The sequence below is a fragment of the Canis lupus genome, chromosome 30, assembly GCF_003254725.2.
Source record: "Canis lupus dingo isolate Sandy chromosome 30, ASM325472v2, whole genome shotgun sequence".
Taxonomy (NCBI): Eukaryota; Metazoa; Chordata; class Mammalia; order Carnivora; family Canidae; genus Canis; species Canis lupus.
This window is the reverse complement of record NC_064272.1, coordinates 28,176,103-28,191,841: the sequence shown is the minus strand read 5'-3', so window position 1 is coordinate 28,191,841 and position 15,739 is coordinate 28,176,103. Positions and strand designations below refer to the sequence as shown.

The window sequence follows — 15,739 nt, the reverse complement described above, 5'->3', positions numbered from 1 at the left end:
GTACCATTCAGGAGCAGAGACCCAGGAATGCCTGGCCACATGCTAACTTCCACAATTGCCCCAAATATTAGACTTTACAGGTACAATTTGTTGTTGTTATTTGTCTCTTTGTTTTGTTGTGTTTTGTTTGAGATACAGCATGCACAAGGTAGGGGAGGAGCAGAGGGAGAGGGAGAGAGACAGTCTTCAAGCAGGCTCCATGCTGAGGTTATGCAGGGCTTGATCCCTCAACCCTGAGATCACGACCTGAGCCAAAATAGTCAGACTGAGCCTACCAGGCACCCCAGGTAAATTTGTTCTAAGTAGTTGCTCTGCACCACATAGATTGAACACCTGTTACTACATCACCCAAAGGGTTTATCACATAATAATGAGAATGACAAGGCGTTTACAATGTCTGTTCTTGTTCCTATTTGTATATTGCTGAGTATTACTGCAGATAACAACACCTCTGCAAATCCACACTCGATCCTGCTGGAATGAAGATGAGGCAAGAGCATTACTTCATCTTTCCTAATGACTTCTTTTTCCTATAATTTGTGATCCCCATCCTTTAAGTTGATGAATAAGCATTTTTTTAAAAGATTTTATTTATTTATTCGTGATAGACACGGGGCAGGGGGGCAGAGGGAGAAGCAGGCTCCATGCCAGGAGCCTGACGTAGGACTCGATCCTGGGACTCCAGGATCACGCTTTGTGCCAAAGGCAGGCGCTGAACCGCTGAGCCACCCAAGGATTCCCCCCGATGAATAAGCATTTATTGAGCATTTACTATGTGGGAAGAATTGCCGCAGAGATAGAGATGAATAAAACACAGTCCTTACCCTCCTGGAGGTTTCTATCTAATGGGACGGTGGGATAACTAACAACAAATTGTAAGGCAAATCTGACAGATGAACCCTCTGGGAAGAATGGGGGAAGGAATGATTTATACCAATGAGATAAACTTGGGAAGACATAAGACTGATGACTTATGTTCTGAGCCTTGATGAATGTTTAGGCTTTCTCGCTATGGAAAAAGAGAGAAAATTCCATGCCCAGGGAACTGTATGGTAAAAATATAACGTTTATTTTTTTAAAGATTATTTATTTATTCATGAGGGACACAGAGGCAGAGACACAGGCAGAGGGAGAAGCAGGCTCCCTATGGGGAGCCCAATGCGGACTCGATCCCAGGACACTGGGATCACACCCTGAGTCAAAGGCAGACGCTCAACCACTGAGCCCTCCAGGCATCCTAGAAGATAAGGTTTAATGGACACACATTCAGGAACAGATCACCCAGGATGGTCTGAGTGTGGGGTTTGCTGTGGTAGGTGGAAGAGGAAGTGAGGCCAACTTGTCAAGCCCTTGAATGCTCTTATTAAAGAGTTTATAATGAGGGCCTTCAATGGTCTATGATTAAAGCATTTTCAAGAATGATAATTATTTTAGAAATGTCACTCTGGCTTCTGGATCCTGACAAAATGGCAATCCATTATAGGCTACCGGCTATCTTCCTCAACCCAGCTCTGGAAGTGCCTCAGAGACAGGATGGTTGATGAATCTGAGTTTCTTTTTTTAATTTTTTTTTAATTTTGGGGGCATTTATTGACAAAATAATTTTTTTGCAGGATGGAATGCTTTTTTAATTTAAATTCAATTTGCCAACATATAGTATAGCACCCATAAGTATAGATGCTTATCACATCACATGCCCTCCTTAATGCCCATTTCTAATGTAATAACTGTGAGAAGCTTCTAGAAGACAGCAAATAATTGGATCCCAGGGGATGTGCGTGGGTGACTATAGTCTACAGGGGAAAGGGAAAGGTGCCGCAGGTGGGGAAGCTTTTATCTTGGCCCCTTCCTCTCCTTCATATTTCCGTGGACAAATTATGGTTTATCCCAATTCCACTACAAGACAAAATAGAATCACTAGTCCTACACCAGTAGGAAATAGGGCTTGTGGCTACATGAAGGTAGGCTTAATTCCTGGGGATAGGAAGGAGATAACAGGTGCAGGTAGATCCACCTTCTAAGAACAGGAACTGCTACTTCTCCACAGAGTACTGGAGGTCTTGGCTGACATGTTAAGATGTAAAAAAGAAGTAATCGGTATAAGGATTTAAAAGGAAGTGTTGGGTGTCTGATTGGCTCAGTCGGTAGAGCATGTGACCCTTGATCTTAGGGTCACGGTTTCAAGTCCCATGTTGGGTGTAGAGCATACTTAAAAAAGTAAAGAAAAGAAAGGAAGTGACAAAACTGTCAGTATTTACGGGTGATCTGATTATCTCCATAGAAAACCCCACAGAACTAATGGAATCCTGGCAAGGATGTCAGGAAGAAGATCTTATAAAAATCAGTAGCATTCTTCTATACTAGCAATATTTAGCCAAAAAACATAATAGAAAATAAGATACCTTTTGTGAGAGGAACAAAAGCATAAAGTACCCAAAAATTAACTTAAAAGCTCAAAATGATTTTTGGAGAAAAAAACATAAAACTGTTATGGGACATAGTATAAGACTTGAATTAGCAGAGAGGGACGCCATAGTGATGGACAAGACTCCCTAACACGTAAAGATACCAATTCTCCCAAAGTTAGTCTAAAAATTTAAGGCAATTTCAATACATTCCCATAATTTTTTTTGGTGGAATGAAAAGGCCTAATCGGAAATTTATATGGAAGAATAAAATTGAAGTCCATAATTAGTTAATTTTGAGAAAGGAGCAAAGAGAAGGGACTCGCCCCACTACACTTCAGTGCCATGTAATAAACACTTTGGGGCAGAAACATGCTACTAGACCAAGGGCTACAAAGTGCCCAGAAATGGATATATGTGCATTTATGCTCCTGGGATGAGTGTACCTGATGTGTGGGGGGAAAGGCACTACAAATCAATGGGGAAAGGATAAGTTGCTTAGTAGACAGTACAGGGAAACTGACCACTACATGGAGAAAAATGCAGTTGAATCCTTGACAGCCATAAACAAAGGTGAACTTCAGATGCATTAAAGATATGAATGTGAAAGGCAACCATACAAAAAATACATAGAAATATATATAGAAGAATATCCTTATGACTTAAAGTGGGGGCAGAATTCTTTTAAAAACAAGACCTATGGGGCGCCTGAGTGGCTCAGTGGTTGAGCATCTCTGCCTGCAGCTCAGGGTGTGATCCCAGGGTCTGGGATTGAGTCTCACATCAGGCTCCCCGCAGGGAGCCTGCTTCTCCCTCTGCCTGTGTCTCTGCCTCTATGTCTCTCATGAATAAATAAATAAAATCTTAAAAAAACAAAACAACAGGAACCATGCGAAACTCACATAGTGTATTTTATAAGTTCACATACATACCCAAGAACATATTATCAAAAACACAAGAGTGAAGGCCTACGGGAAGGAGGGAAATGGAAGTATCAGGATGAAGAGAGGAAAAAAAGCAAATGAACAAAAGAAAAGAGCAGCTCCAGGGATCCCTGGGTGGCGCAGCGGTTTGGCGCCTGCCTTTGGCCCAGGGCGCGATCCTGGAGACCCGGGATCGAATCCCACATCGGGCTCCCGGTGCATGGAGCCTGCTTCTCCTCTGCCTGTGTCTCTGCCTCTCTCTCTCTCTGTGACTATCATAAATAAATAAAAAAGAAAAAAGAAAAAAAAAAAAGAAAAGAGCAGCTCCTTACACAGCAGGATGGTGAGTGGGATGGTGAGATAAATCACACTGGCTGTGCTGCGGTCAGAAAGGGCAGGGAGAAACAGGAGAAAGGCTGTCGCCTGCAGGGTGGACGGCAAGGAGCTTGGGAGCAACACCGGTGGGGAGGGCAGTGGTCAGGATGAGAACAGGGGCAATGGAAATAAAACCAAACCAACCATTGGTGTTGATAAGGATCTGCTGCGTCCCAGGTGCTGTCAGGTTCTTTCATTCTGTTTGGGATCCTAAAGCTCCCTGAAGGAGGAAACCTGTAGAATGGCTGATGCACTGAATGTGGGGTGGAGTCCAAGGTGACCCCCGAAGCTTCTAACTTGGGCCCTTGGGAAGATGATGGCACCATGAACCAAACTAAGAAATAAGTGAGATGGGAACACACACACATTCCTGGTCTGGGATGTTCCAATCCATCACTTTGACAATCAGGATTCTAAGAAGGCCATCCTACTCAGGTGGAACAGAAGTGACATTCACCGTGCTCCTAATAATGATTGGTATTTTCGTAACAACAACAAAAAATTTGAGCGCTTATTGCATATTGCATATTAGATACCATGCTTGAGCTGTTTGCACCATTAGCTCATTCACAAGCTTCTAAAAACTATTTTTTAAAATTTACTTATTTATTTATTTGAGAGAGAGAGCACGTGTGAGTGCAAGGAGGGAGAGAGGGAGAGAGAGAATCTCAAGGAGACTCCCCACTGCGCTTGGAGCCCATCACAGGGCTTGATCTCATGAACCTGAGATGGTGACCTGAGCCAAAACCAAGAGTCAGATGCTCAACTCACTGAGCCACCCAGATGCCCCTAAAATATTATTATTATTTCCATTTATTGATTTGGAAACTGAAGCCTAGGGAGGTACCTGCCTACGGTCCCAAGGTCACAGGGCTTCTGTGAACCCACGTCTTCTGATTCCTTAGCCCAATCATGTATCAGAGACCATGCCACAGGCTTACTCTTCATGTAATTCTCACAAGTTTCCTATGAGATTAGTCTCTTCATTTTACAAATGAGGCAAGTGAGCCTCAGAGCCCTTCGATGCCCGCTCCAACGTCTGTCTGCTAGAAGCGGCAGGATGTGATTAACACCCAAGGGTTATGCTCTTTTCACATACACAGCTGCACATCTGTCCGTGCAACCACTCAACGTACTCCTCATGCTACTGATTTAAACCCCACCGGAGATCAGAGGAGCCGAGAGAGACGTATTAACCAATTGCATTGCGTGGGCCTTGTTTGGAGTACAAATCAAACAAGCGGTTAGTCCAACCACTGAGAGGACAGCTGGGCAAACATGATATTAAGGAATTACTATACATTTTTGTGAGTGGTAGTAACACTGTGATTATGTTTTAAATAAGGGGGTCCTTTTTGAGAGAGAAATATGTACAGAGGAAATAATACAGTGGTTGGATCTGCACCACCGAAATCATTCAGGAACTTGTCAGAAATGCAGATTCTCAGTCCCGCTTCCAGACCTGCTGAATCAGAAACCCGGGGTGGGGTCCAGCAATCTGTGTTTGAACAAGCCCCCTAGGGGGTTTTGATGCTCAGTCAAATTTGAGAACCACTGAAAGAATGTTGTCTTGAATTTGTTTTGAACTAGCCCCTGGGGAAAGGGTGATGAGTTGGTGAGGGTCTAGAATAAGCAAGATTGGTCATGAGTTGCCAGTTGAAGCTGGCTGATGGGTGCACGGGGGTTCATTATAAGTATACTCTCTGTTTTGTTTTTTTAAAAATATATTTTATTTATTTATTCTTGAGAGACACAGAAAGAGAGGCAGAGACACAGGCAGAGGGGGAAGCAGGCTCCCTGTGGAGAGCCCCATGTGGGACTTGATCCCAGGACCCCGGGATCACGCCCTGAGCCAAGCAGTACAAAGTTTTCAAAAATCTGATCCGTTTTGTCTTCAGTGCCCCCCAACCCCAACTGTTCTCTCCTAGTTCCTGTTGGTCCATTTTCTCCAGCTCTCTTCTATCTGGAACCTTCCCTCCTGGCTTCAGAAATGGCAGCTCTTCTGATTCTCCTCATTTGCCTCAAGCTTTCCAAATCTTTGAGGCACCCTCAGCTCTTGCCCTGTCTCCTTGTCTCCCCTGCTGACGTTTCTAAATGACCCATCTCTTATCCGTTGTCATTTCTCTCCTACCAGCATTCTTTCTCTTGGCTCGCTCTGTGTGTTTGCAGAACCGGATTTCTCAGAGGCACGGACCACCTGTCATCCAAGATCTTTTCTCAGCACTTGCCACTTGGGATCCTTCTGCTGCTTTTGTTGGCACTGTTGGCTCTCCTTGGATAGTGTGACAAAGAACCACAGGCTCAACATGGTGTCACTGAGGCCAAGTCTTGAAACAGGGACTTAACACCTAACCTAACTGTAGTCTCAACCCTCCCTAGAAAGGTAGTCTTCACTGGTCAGTCAGGGATATACCGATCAGGACCAATGAGGCGATCCCTCACATCACGTGGGTTCTCTCCATCCGCCCCCAAAGGAAAGTGAAGTACTCTGCAGGATGAGACCCCTACACGGTCCCCTAAGGGAAAGTGCCCTCGCCTGGACCCATCCTTTCCTTTGCTATCATCTCTCTGTCCCATCTTTTTTTCCTATAAAACCTTCTATTTGGTACAACTCCTCTGGGGAGCTCCCTTCCGCCTGCAAGATGGGTTGCTGCCTGAAGCCTGAGTCGCTTAACGAAGCCACTTAGATCCTCCAATGTACTCAGGTGAATTCTTGTTTCCAGCACTAGTCTATTGCTTCTTTTATTCTAAAAAACAAAAATATCTGCCTCTTCAATGTTTTTAAAATTTAACTCCTGTGACTATCAATTTGTAACAGATTTGCTTTAAAAAAAAAAAAAACCCTCAAACAATGTAGAAGTGTGTTAACAAGTGAAACTGCCACCTTGTTTCTTGGGACACCGTCTTCATAGTTTTTACTTCCCCCTGCCCTAGCTGACCCCTCTCCCAGATCTGGGTTCCTCCCTCCCCTAGCCTTGCCTTCGGTTCCCCCAGAGCAATACTTAATCTATGGAATTACAAGACTACAGCCCATTGATTGTTCAGAGTGAAAGATGGAGAAAGTTCAAGGGGGAGGAATAAATGAAATTGAGAAGAGGTAAGTGAAAGCAGGATCTGTGAGTGGGAGGAGGGTGGTTGGCAGCCTAGAAGTGGGACAAGGAATAAAACATCTGTCTTAGATGTCTGACTCTGATGACTCCTCAAACTTTTCCCTTCATTGAGCGTCCTTGGTTGTTAATCTTGGTTCTTGGGCTCTTTTAGGAGCTGGGAGGCCCAGAAGCTTCCTTAAAGGGCCTATAGATGAAACACTGAGCACTACATGAACTTAGAATGAAGACTCATTGTCATGCACTATAGCTGCTCCTGCCCCGGGGCCATGAACTTGGACCTGTCCCAGTGGGCTCACTTCCTGGCCCGTACTTTATATACAGTCACTTCCCCTTGTCCCCAGAGTTATTGAGCCACTGACTTACAATCTACCCATTGTCATATTTATCTGAATCCCTCGAATTGTATCTTTATTGCTCTTCTAGGAGTTTCTTGACCTTCCGGAGAAGTCCCTAAAGAAACTGGATTCCGGGATCCCTGGGTGGCGCAGCGGTTTAGCGCCTGCCTTTGGCCCAGGGCGCGATCCTGGAGACCCGGGATCGAATCCCACGTCGGGCTCCCTGCATGGAGCCTGCTTCTCCCTCTGCCTGTGTCTCTGCCTCTCTCTCTCTCTCTCTCTGTGTGACTATCATAAATAAATAAAAATTAAAAAAAAAAAGAAACTTGATTCCCTGTTTTAAATTGCTAGTCTTCCCAGGTTTCAGGACTTGAAACTTGTTTTAAGATGTTGTCGATGTAGGGACGCCTAGGTGGCTCTGTCAGTTGAGCGTCCGACTCTTGGTTTCAGCTCAGGTCATGATCTTAGGGTCATGAGTTCAAGCCCTGCATTGGGTTCCCCTCTCAGCATAGAGTCCGCTTAAGACTCTCTCCTCCCTCTGCCATCCCCTCCCTCTTGCTCTCTCTCTCTAAAATAAAAAAAATAAATCTTAAAAAAAGATGTCACTGTAAAAATTAAGATTATAAAGAAATGTAGGAAAGTACTTATGACCCAATGCTAGTTTTTAATTAAAAAGCTGTATACAGGGCAGCACGGGTGACTCAGTGGTTTAGTGCCGACTTCGGCCCAGGGTGTGATCCTGGAGACCCCGGATCAAGTCCCACGTCGGGCTTCCTGCATGGAGCCTGCTTCTCCCTCTGCCTGTCTTTGTCTCTCTCTCTCTCTCTCTCATGAATAAATAAATAAAATCTTAAAAGAAAAAAAGCTGTATACACAATATGGTATATTTAATGGATAGTAACTGGATAAATATTTTTTGTTGACATGGACAAGAACAAGAATGGAATGTGCAAGAAATTACTGGCAGCGAGGATGGATTTGTGGGCAATGTTTTTTCCTTTTATGAATTCCCTCTAAATAATTTTTTTTTATAAAAATCATTTGGCCAAGATGTTTCCTCGTTCTAGTTCAATGTTGACAAGTTCTGTTTCCAGTGTTGGCTGGGCCTGCTTTGTCCATCATCAGACTCTGTTGAATCTTCACAAAATCACCATGTTGCTCATCCCCCAGGTGGAAGACCACAGGTAACGGTGACTTCCCTGGGCTTCTCCTTTAGTCTGGACAAGGGCTACAAGTTAGCACTGTTCTTCCATAACTGTTTTCTGCCTTCTTCCCCATTTCCCTTCTGTGGCCAGCTAGTTATAAGACCTATTATGATGCTATTTCTCTTATTCACAATCTCCAGACTGATTTTTTTCTTTTGAATTGTGTTAACATGTTTTTTTCTCTCAGAGGTGTAATGACATCACCTCTGTATACTCAGAGGTGTATTAATATACTCTGTAACTATGGCATGTGGAGTCCTCCTTAAATGTCTCAAAGAACTGTACAAATTCTCACCAGAATTAAATGGTACAGTCCCTGTTATAAAAAATGGAATGACTGAGGTAGCTGAACTATTTCCCTTTCGTGCGCCCCTTCAAGGGAAACAGAATTTGAAGACAGAGCCCAAGTTTCTGGGTTCTAATTTTCTAATTCTCTGACATCCTTTCAGGACTCTGTCTCTTGCTATCATCTCTACCATCCACAACATCCGGTTGAGCAGAGAAAACAGAGATATGTCTATCAAAAATAACTTTTGCAAGGGAGCCTGGGTGGCTCAGTCAGTTCCATGTCTAACACTTGGTTTTAGCTCAGGTCATGATCTCGGGGGTCAGGGGATAGAGCCCCGAGTTGGGTTCCGTGCTCAGCAGGAGTCTGCTTGTCCCTTTCCCTGCTCTCTCTCTTTCTCAAATAAATAAATAAAATATTTGGAAAAAAATAACTTTTGCTTATCAGTGTTAAAAAACTGAAATGTAGATGTAAGTAATCTAGTTATAAATTATTCCACTGCACAGTGAGCCTCAAACCCCTTTATTCTTTTTTTTTTCTAGCTCACAGTTTATTATAAAAGGGTGTAACTCAGGAAGTTGCACAGGGCGAGGTCTGGGGAAGGGGTGCAGAGCTTCTGTGCCTCTCTCTGGGGCTCACTGTCCCTACATCTCCACGTGCTCACCAACTCATACACTCTCCAAAACCCATCCTTTTGGGTTTTTATGGAGGCTTCATTACATGGGCATGCTTGATGATATCATTGGCAATTGGTGATTGATTCAACCTCCAGCCCCTCACCTCTTAATTTCAAGGATGGGGATGGAGCGGGAATAAAGAAGTTAGCTCTATAGGTAAGACCTCTTTCCTCATCTCCATGAGCTCACCATGCAGCCTGTCCTCACCACGGGCTCTATTGTCCTGGGTGAGAGAACTATGAAGCCTTGGCTGCCTATCTGTTCTCCTGGCCACTGGGTATATCTGAGCCCTTTTTCAGGGCTTGAGATGGAGCTGGATCCTTGCCAGGGTCGGCCTCTGGCCAAGCAACTCAACTTCAATGGCCTATGAGGAAGCCCACTGGCCCTCACCTGTCCATGCCACGAAACCAGCAATGTTAACTGCGCTCCTGAGTCTCCTGAGCTCTCTGCCTGGAAGTGGGGCCAAAAGAAGGTGGAGGTTGCTTGCCAGTTTTCTTTGAAAGGAACGGAAATGAGGGATCAGGTTATCGACTCCTTCAATTGTAAAGAATGAGAGTATCCAAGCAAGAGGAAATTACCAGCTTATTCTAAAGGCAGGTGGTATCTCTGAGCTCAGGAATACCTCCCAGCTCTAAGATTCTAGTGATCGGGCATTTCCTGTGATAAAGTAATTCTAAGTCTACTTGATTAAAAGGCATTATCGCTTCAGTAGGAAGACTGGTTTGTTATGACAAAAGTGACATTCTCTGAGAGGCCAAAGTGTAGGATTAAGGGAAAAGAGATGACTGGAAATCTTCATTCATTCTTCTCTTAGGGTTCATGAAAGTTGGTGTTGGTTCCCAAACAAGGGAATTTGGTGGGGTTGCCTAAACTAGGAACTATGGGTAGTACAGTCCCCCTTCAGCCATTTGAGGTCTTCCTACAGCAGGGAACTCTTTTTTTTTTTTTTTTAAGATTTTATTTATCCATGAGAGACACACAGAGAGAGGCAGAGACACAGGCAGAGGGAGAAGCAGGCTCACGACCTGAGCCAAAGGCAGATACTCAACCACCGAGCCACCGAGGTGCCCCAAGAACTACCTTTTATATGGGGCTCATTATATGCCACTGGGCCAAGCTCAAGCTCTTCATAGGCCTAGCTTATTATATCATTCCTCCCTATTGCTCTTTGGGGTATACTGACTCTATAGTCCTCATCTCTTTAAAAAGGAAAACTGGAAACTGAAACTCAGAGAGGTTAAGTGATTTGCCCCATTTTCCACAAGTAGTGAGCAGTCGAGCTGACTTTCAAAACCCAGGTGCGTGTGATGCCAAACTCTTTCCCCTGTGTCACTGGACCTTCCTAACCCAAGGCGGAAGTTGTCAGAATTGATATTAAGACTCCTGGCTTTAGGTTGGCACCCTGAGCTTGCTTGGATGTGGTCTATGACTGTCCTTGGGTTTGAAAGACAGGGGTGAGAGAGGACAGTGCTTCAGGCTGAGAACAAGCAGAACAGGATCTGGACCAAACCCCTGAGGTCAGAGAGGAGTGGATCCAACCAGCAGGGGTGAAAGGAGACGGATGTGAGAAAACCTAAACTATTATAGTCTAATTATATCTCTTAAGCAGTCTCCTCTCAGCTGACCACGGTTTTCAGAATAGTTTACCTGGAAAGAGGAAACATATTGCATCGATGTTCATTTTCACTGAAAATGCTAACCTAGTCCTTGTGCGTAGAATTATAAATTATTGTCATTTTTTATTAATCATGAAGAAGGTCTTACAAAAATCCTGATGATGAGCGATTATTCCCTGCTGGACAGAAGCAATAGCTAAAGGAGTCAGTGTACAAGTAGTTGGACCAGAGTCACAAGTTGCCATGGTAACTGGTGGCAGGGGCCGAATGAGAATTTACAGCCCCTTGCTGGAATCCGGTGTTCGTTCTCTTCAATTGGTAAACCAAGGCTGAGATCAAAACAACCTTTGTTTCAAGCCCTCTCTCAGAGGAACATCTTGTGTACGTCGAGTACTTTTATTTGGCTTTCCAGAGTACTTGCACATCTATGGTCTCACTCGCAACCCTGTGTGGGGTCAGACATTCTTATTCCAGCTTCCAGATCAGAAAGCCGAGGCACATGCTGGACAGGAGATTTGCTATATAGGCCCAGAGCTCGTTCCTGGCAGAGCAGGAGTTCAGCATTCTTGCCTGCGGGTCACTCTGCCCTCCAACTGATCCTGCCTGAAAGCGAGCAGGGTAGCTAGGGTTCACACAGAGGCTATGACTCCAGGCCACAGCCTCACAAGTGAGGAGCTGATGTGAATAAAGCTGCAAAAGTGACTCTATTTTCAAAGACCTGGACATTTGCCCCAGTCAAAGGAAATCCCTTGGCTTTTTCCTTCCTTCCTCCCTCTCCCTTGCTCTCTGCTTTCCTCCAGACCCCCTTTCTGTAGTTAAAGCAGAGCTCACTGATACAGCAAGTAACTATGCAGTCAGGCTCATATTCTCATTTGCTGGAGAACTGTGTCGAATCAAAGCTCGGTGGTCTCAGGTTCCTCGTATCGCATTTCGGCAGATGTGCTATGCATTGATCAGAGTGCAGGGGTTCTCAGTTACCCCACGGGGTTTGGGGAGAAGGACACAGCCATGTCCCATGCTGAGCATCATTTAGCTGCCAGAATTGGCACACTGTACCCCTAATCGACAAATAAATGATCATAGCATCTAGAAAATTGGAGAATCCTCATCTCAGCAGGACCCAGAAATAGAACATCCCCGTCTAAGGTATTTTCTAGGATAGCTGTGAAAAGAGCCTTCCTGGGCCATGGAGACAGAGAATCATCTGGTTGAGGATTCAGTCTCTGCTGCTCAAAAGCCTCACTCAAGGAAAAGATGTAACCTTTCCAAGCCTCAGATTCCTTATCTGTAAAATGGCAAACCTAACAGCATCCCCGTAGATTGTTGTAAAGTGCCATTGTTGTAAAGTGTCTGGCAAACAGTAGGTACTCAATAAATGTTAGTTCTCCTCCTACCAGTCCTTCCTTTAGCCCATAAACAGGTGCATTCCCAGTTGACTGACACTTTTTTTTTCTAAGATTTTATTTATTTGAGAAAGAGACAGAGAGAGCACAGAAGGGGAGCAGCAGAGAGAGAGGGAGAAGCAGGCTTCCTACAGAGCAGAGAGCCTGATGCAGGACTCAATCCCAGGACCCCAAGATCATGACCTGAGCCGAAGGCAGATGCTTAACTGACTGAGCTACCCAGGCACCCTGAATGATACTCTTTGAAGGGCTGATTCTTACCCTGAGAAATCAAAATCTCTATACTGGTACTGTTATTCCTGACAGGCCAATGATTATCTTCTGTGGGCAAATGGTTCCAGCTTTGAGAGAGAAGAGTCCAGTATCAGCTATGCACCTCAAAGGTTTTATGAAGTCACAGAATCTAATTCTTACCTGGGCGAGGTCTTCTCTCACTGCCCCAGGACAGAGTGGATCCCTTCTGGGTAAACATCAACCTTCCATCACATGTATTCCAATCTCAATTATATGGTTTTTCATAAGACTATTTTGCATTTACACACTGCCCAAGAGCAAGGACTATGCCTAAGCACAGTGCCTGGCACACAGAGGGTGAATGAATGGACAGAAAAGTTTCCACTCACCTTACTTCATTCCAGCCACATATCGGTTCTGTTAGTGACCCAGGGGCCAGGATGACAACTTGCACTTTACAGAGGAGGAAACCGAAGTTTTGAGAGGCTGAACCACTGTCAAGGCCATTCAGGAAGTAGTGGTGGGGCAGGCGCTTCAGGGCCTCCTGACACCAAATACCAGGTTCCTTTCCTCTATACTCCTCTGCCTTTTGACTCATCAGCCTCGCCCTCTTGTCGATTCCGATGTGACACCGTACAGGAGCTTCTCTCCCTGGAGCCCTCTGTCTGGGCATGTCATTTGGCGGCCAGTTGCCACATTTTGAGCGCAGAAGGTCCGTTTTCCACCTTAACCCATTGAGTAATGGCTTACTTATTGGCTGACGAGCGCTTCATCTGATGATGGCAAAGCAAGCCCATACGAGTCCAGCTGTACGGGGCCTCAGGGAGCCTCTGGCAGGGAAGGTTCCCAGAGCTGGGAACTCTAGCTGGTTAGGTGTGTGCTGTTTGTTGGGGGCCGAGGGGGTGCTTGACATTCGGCTTCAGTACTTTATACATACGGCTGGTCATTCTAACCATTCCTGTTTGCTTTTCCATTCCTTTGATGCCCTAAAATTAAAAAAAAAAAAAAATCACTCAAAGCACTTAGGGCAATTGAATCTCAGCTTATATCCTCAATTCTCTTGCAATTGCTATCCATTCTTTACTAATTAACCACATCTCTGATTAGACAAGCAGTAAACATCCCAGCCCTCTCCTTTTTCTTCCCTTTCTTTTTCTTTCTTTCTTCCTTTCTCTCTCTCTCTCTTTCATTCTTTCTTTCTTTCTTTCTTTCTTCTTCTTCTTTTTTTGTTCTTAAAGTTTATTTATTCATGAGAGACACACACACACAGAGGCAGAAGGATGCAAGACTTGATCCCAGGACCCCAGGATCACAATCTTTGCCAAAGGCAGATGCTTAACCACTGAGCCATCTAGGTGCCCTCAATCTTCTCCTTTCTCTCCATCAAACCCCGCTCACAGTCTTGCCTTACCGTACTATTAAATCCAGCTCCCCCCCGCCTTTTAAAAAAAAAACAAAAAACCTCCCCATCTCTGGGAATCCTTGGAGAACACTTAGAGATGCATATTCAAGGACAAATTGAACTTCATGTTTAGCCAGATGTAACGGGAAAACACCTGAACTGAGAGTAACCCACTGTGTATGCGTGGTTCAGTTTCCCTTTAAGTAGCTGGGAGATGTGGGATGTGTAACTTCATCTGCATTGGTTTGGGGTGCCCATCTTCCCTATCTCTGTGTCCTTCAAGTATATTTCATCTTCGAAAGCCCTCGATGACAAATCAGAGACAGGAATGTCTTCATAACCACAAGTGAACTGCTCACTCACTGCTCTGGAGCCTTTTCAAGTCTCTTTATCAAGAGTTGCAGGCAGAAAAGGTCATCCTTAAGCCTACTGTGGTCTGCAAGTGCTGGCAACAAGATGTCTTTGTAGCTACTTCCTTAAAAAGACTTCAGAGCTCTTTATTAATGCAAACAATAGCTGAGCTGATAGGGATGGAACAGTAGCACCCTTTTTACCGTGGGTGGCATGTCCTTCCTGGTGACTCTCAGCACGGAAGCTGCTCTAGCCTTCCAAAACCTGTTTGGACCAGTGCTTTCACTGGTCGCTGAGGCCGGCCTGAGGTCCACATAGGCGAGAGTCAGTGCAGACCTGAGGGATGTGAGACTGGTCAGGCTGCTGTGGCCAGGAGTATAGGGCAGGATGGGCCAAGTCACGTAGCAGGGCTGCGTGGGTCTCCTTCATCAGACGGTGGGGTCTGAGCAATGTCTATAGGCAGCAAGGAGCCAAGAGAACAGGCTTGGTCACAGAGCAGAAAGGAAACCGAGCCCAGCCTGGGAAGCAGCGCAGGCATTGAGAGGCCCGGGGAAGCCAGAAGCACAAATGGCCAGGGCAGCGCGAACAGCAAGCGGCAGTAGCAGGAGGAGGAAGATTTCCCGAGTACTGAGTACTGGAGGCAGCAGGATAATAAAACCTTTGACTTCACAAGTGAACATGGACTAAATACAAGGGAGGATCAGAGCCACACGTATAGGACTAGATGCATGTACACTGATGAGTGAAAAGTGGGCAGAAATGAGCAACAGGTAATGATCATATGCACCGGCAGCCGAATCCACGCACTGATCTAGACCACAATGCAAACGCCCAGGACAGTGCCTGCCCCACAGTAGGTACTCAATAAGGAGGTCTGTTTCTTCTCCTGCTAACCCACAGAAGGGATCCCCCTCCCTGGCTTCCAGAGAATGCAGCCCTGTCCACTGACACGTTCCTGGGGGAAAGTCTAACTGCTTCGGAAAGCTGTTCGCTGCGTACCCCGCTGTGCTATTTACCTAAATTAATTGCTTCGGGCCCAAATTCAAAAGCAGGACCTTATCAGGCCGTAGTGCACCATCTGCAGAAATTCTGGGCTGGAATGCAGCCTCTGGGCTCTCCTTTCCAGGCGCTAACGTGCTCCTGATCTTGCAAGCACACTGCTGGGAGGGCGGGGAGGGGGCGCCCCGAGGGAGGAGGCACCCGTCCGTCCCTAAGGGGTTCTACTTGGGGGGCTTCTCCGAAAGGGCAGCGACAGAGCGAGGCAGGGCCCGGGGCAGCCGAGGCCCAGACGCACCCCTCCCGGTGGCTCCCACTGCTGCCCCCCCCGCCCCCGCCCCAGGACGCCGGGGCTCCGGGCTGAGCGCTGCCCCAGGAGCGCGGCTGGAGCCGGGCTGCGGCTCACCTCGGGCCGGGGCGC

General features: G+C 45.8%; 1 long non-coding RNA gene across 3 annotated transcripts in view; it reads right to left on the bottom strand.

Moving 5' to 3' along the window:
• Window positions 1-15,739, bottom strand: part of LOC112675797 (uncharacterized) — a 22,126-nt gene extending 6,387 nt beyond the window's left edge. The window contains exons 1-2 of one of the 3 annotated variants that reach the window (XR_003146072.3): window positions 15,725-15,739; window positions 12,959-13,555 (exon numbers count right to left, since the gene is read on the bottom strand). This is a non-coding gene — a long non-coding RNA (uncharacterized LOC112675797). Of the gene's footprint in view, window positions 1-12,958; window positions 13,556-14,525; window positions 14,771-15,338; window positions 15,608-15,724 lie in introns of those variants that run through there. The other 2 variants (XR_003146071.3, XR_004810665.2) reach the window with 2 other exon arrangements.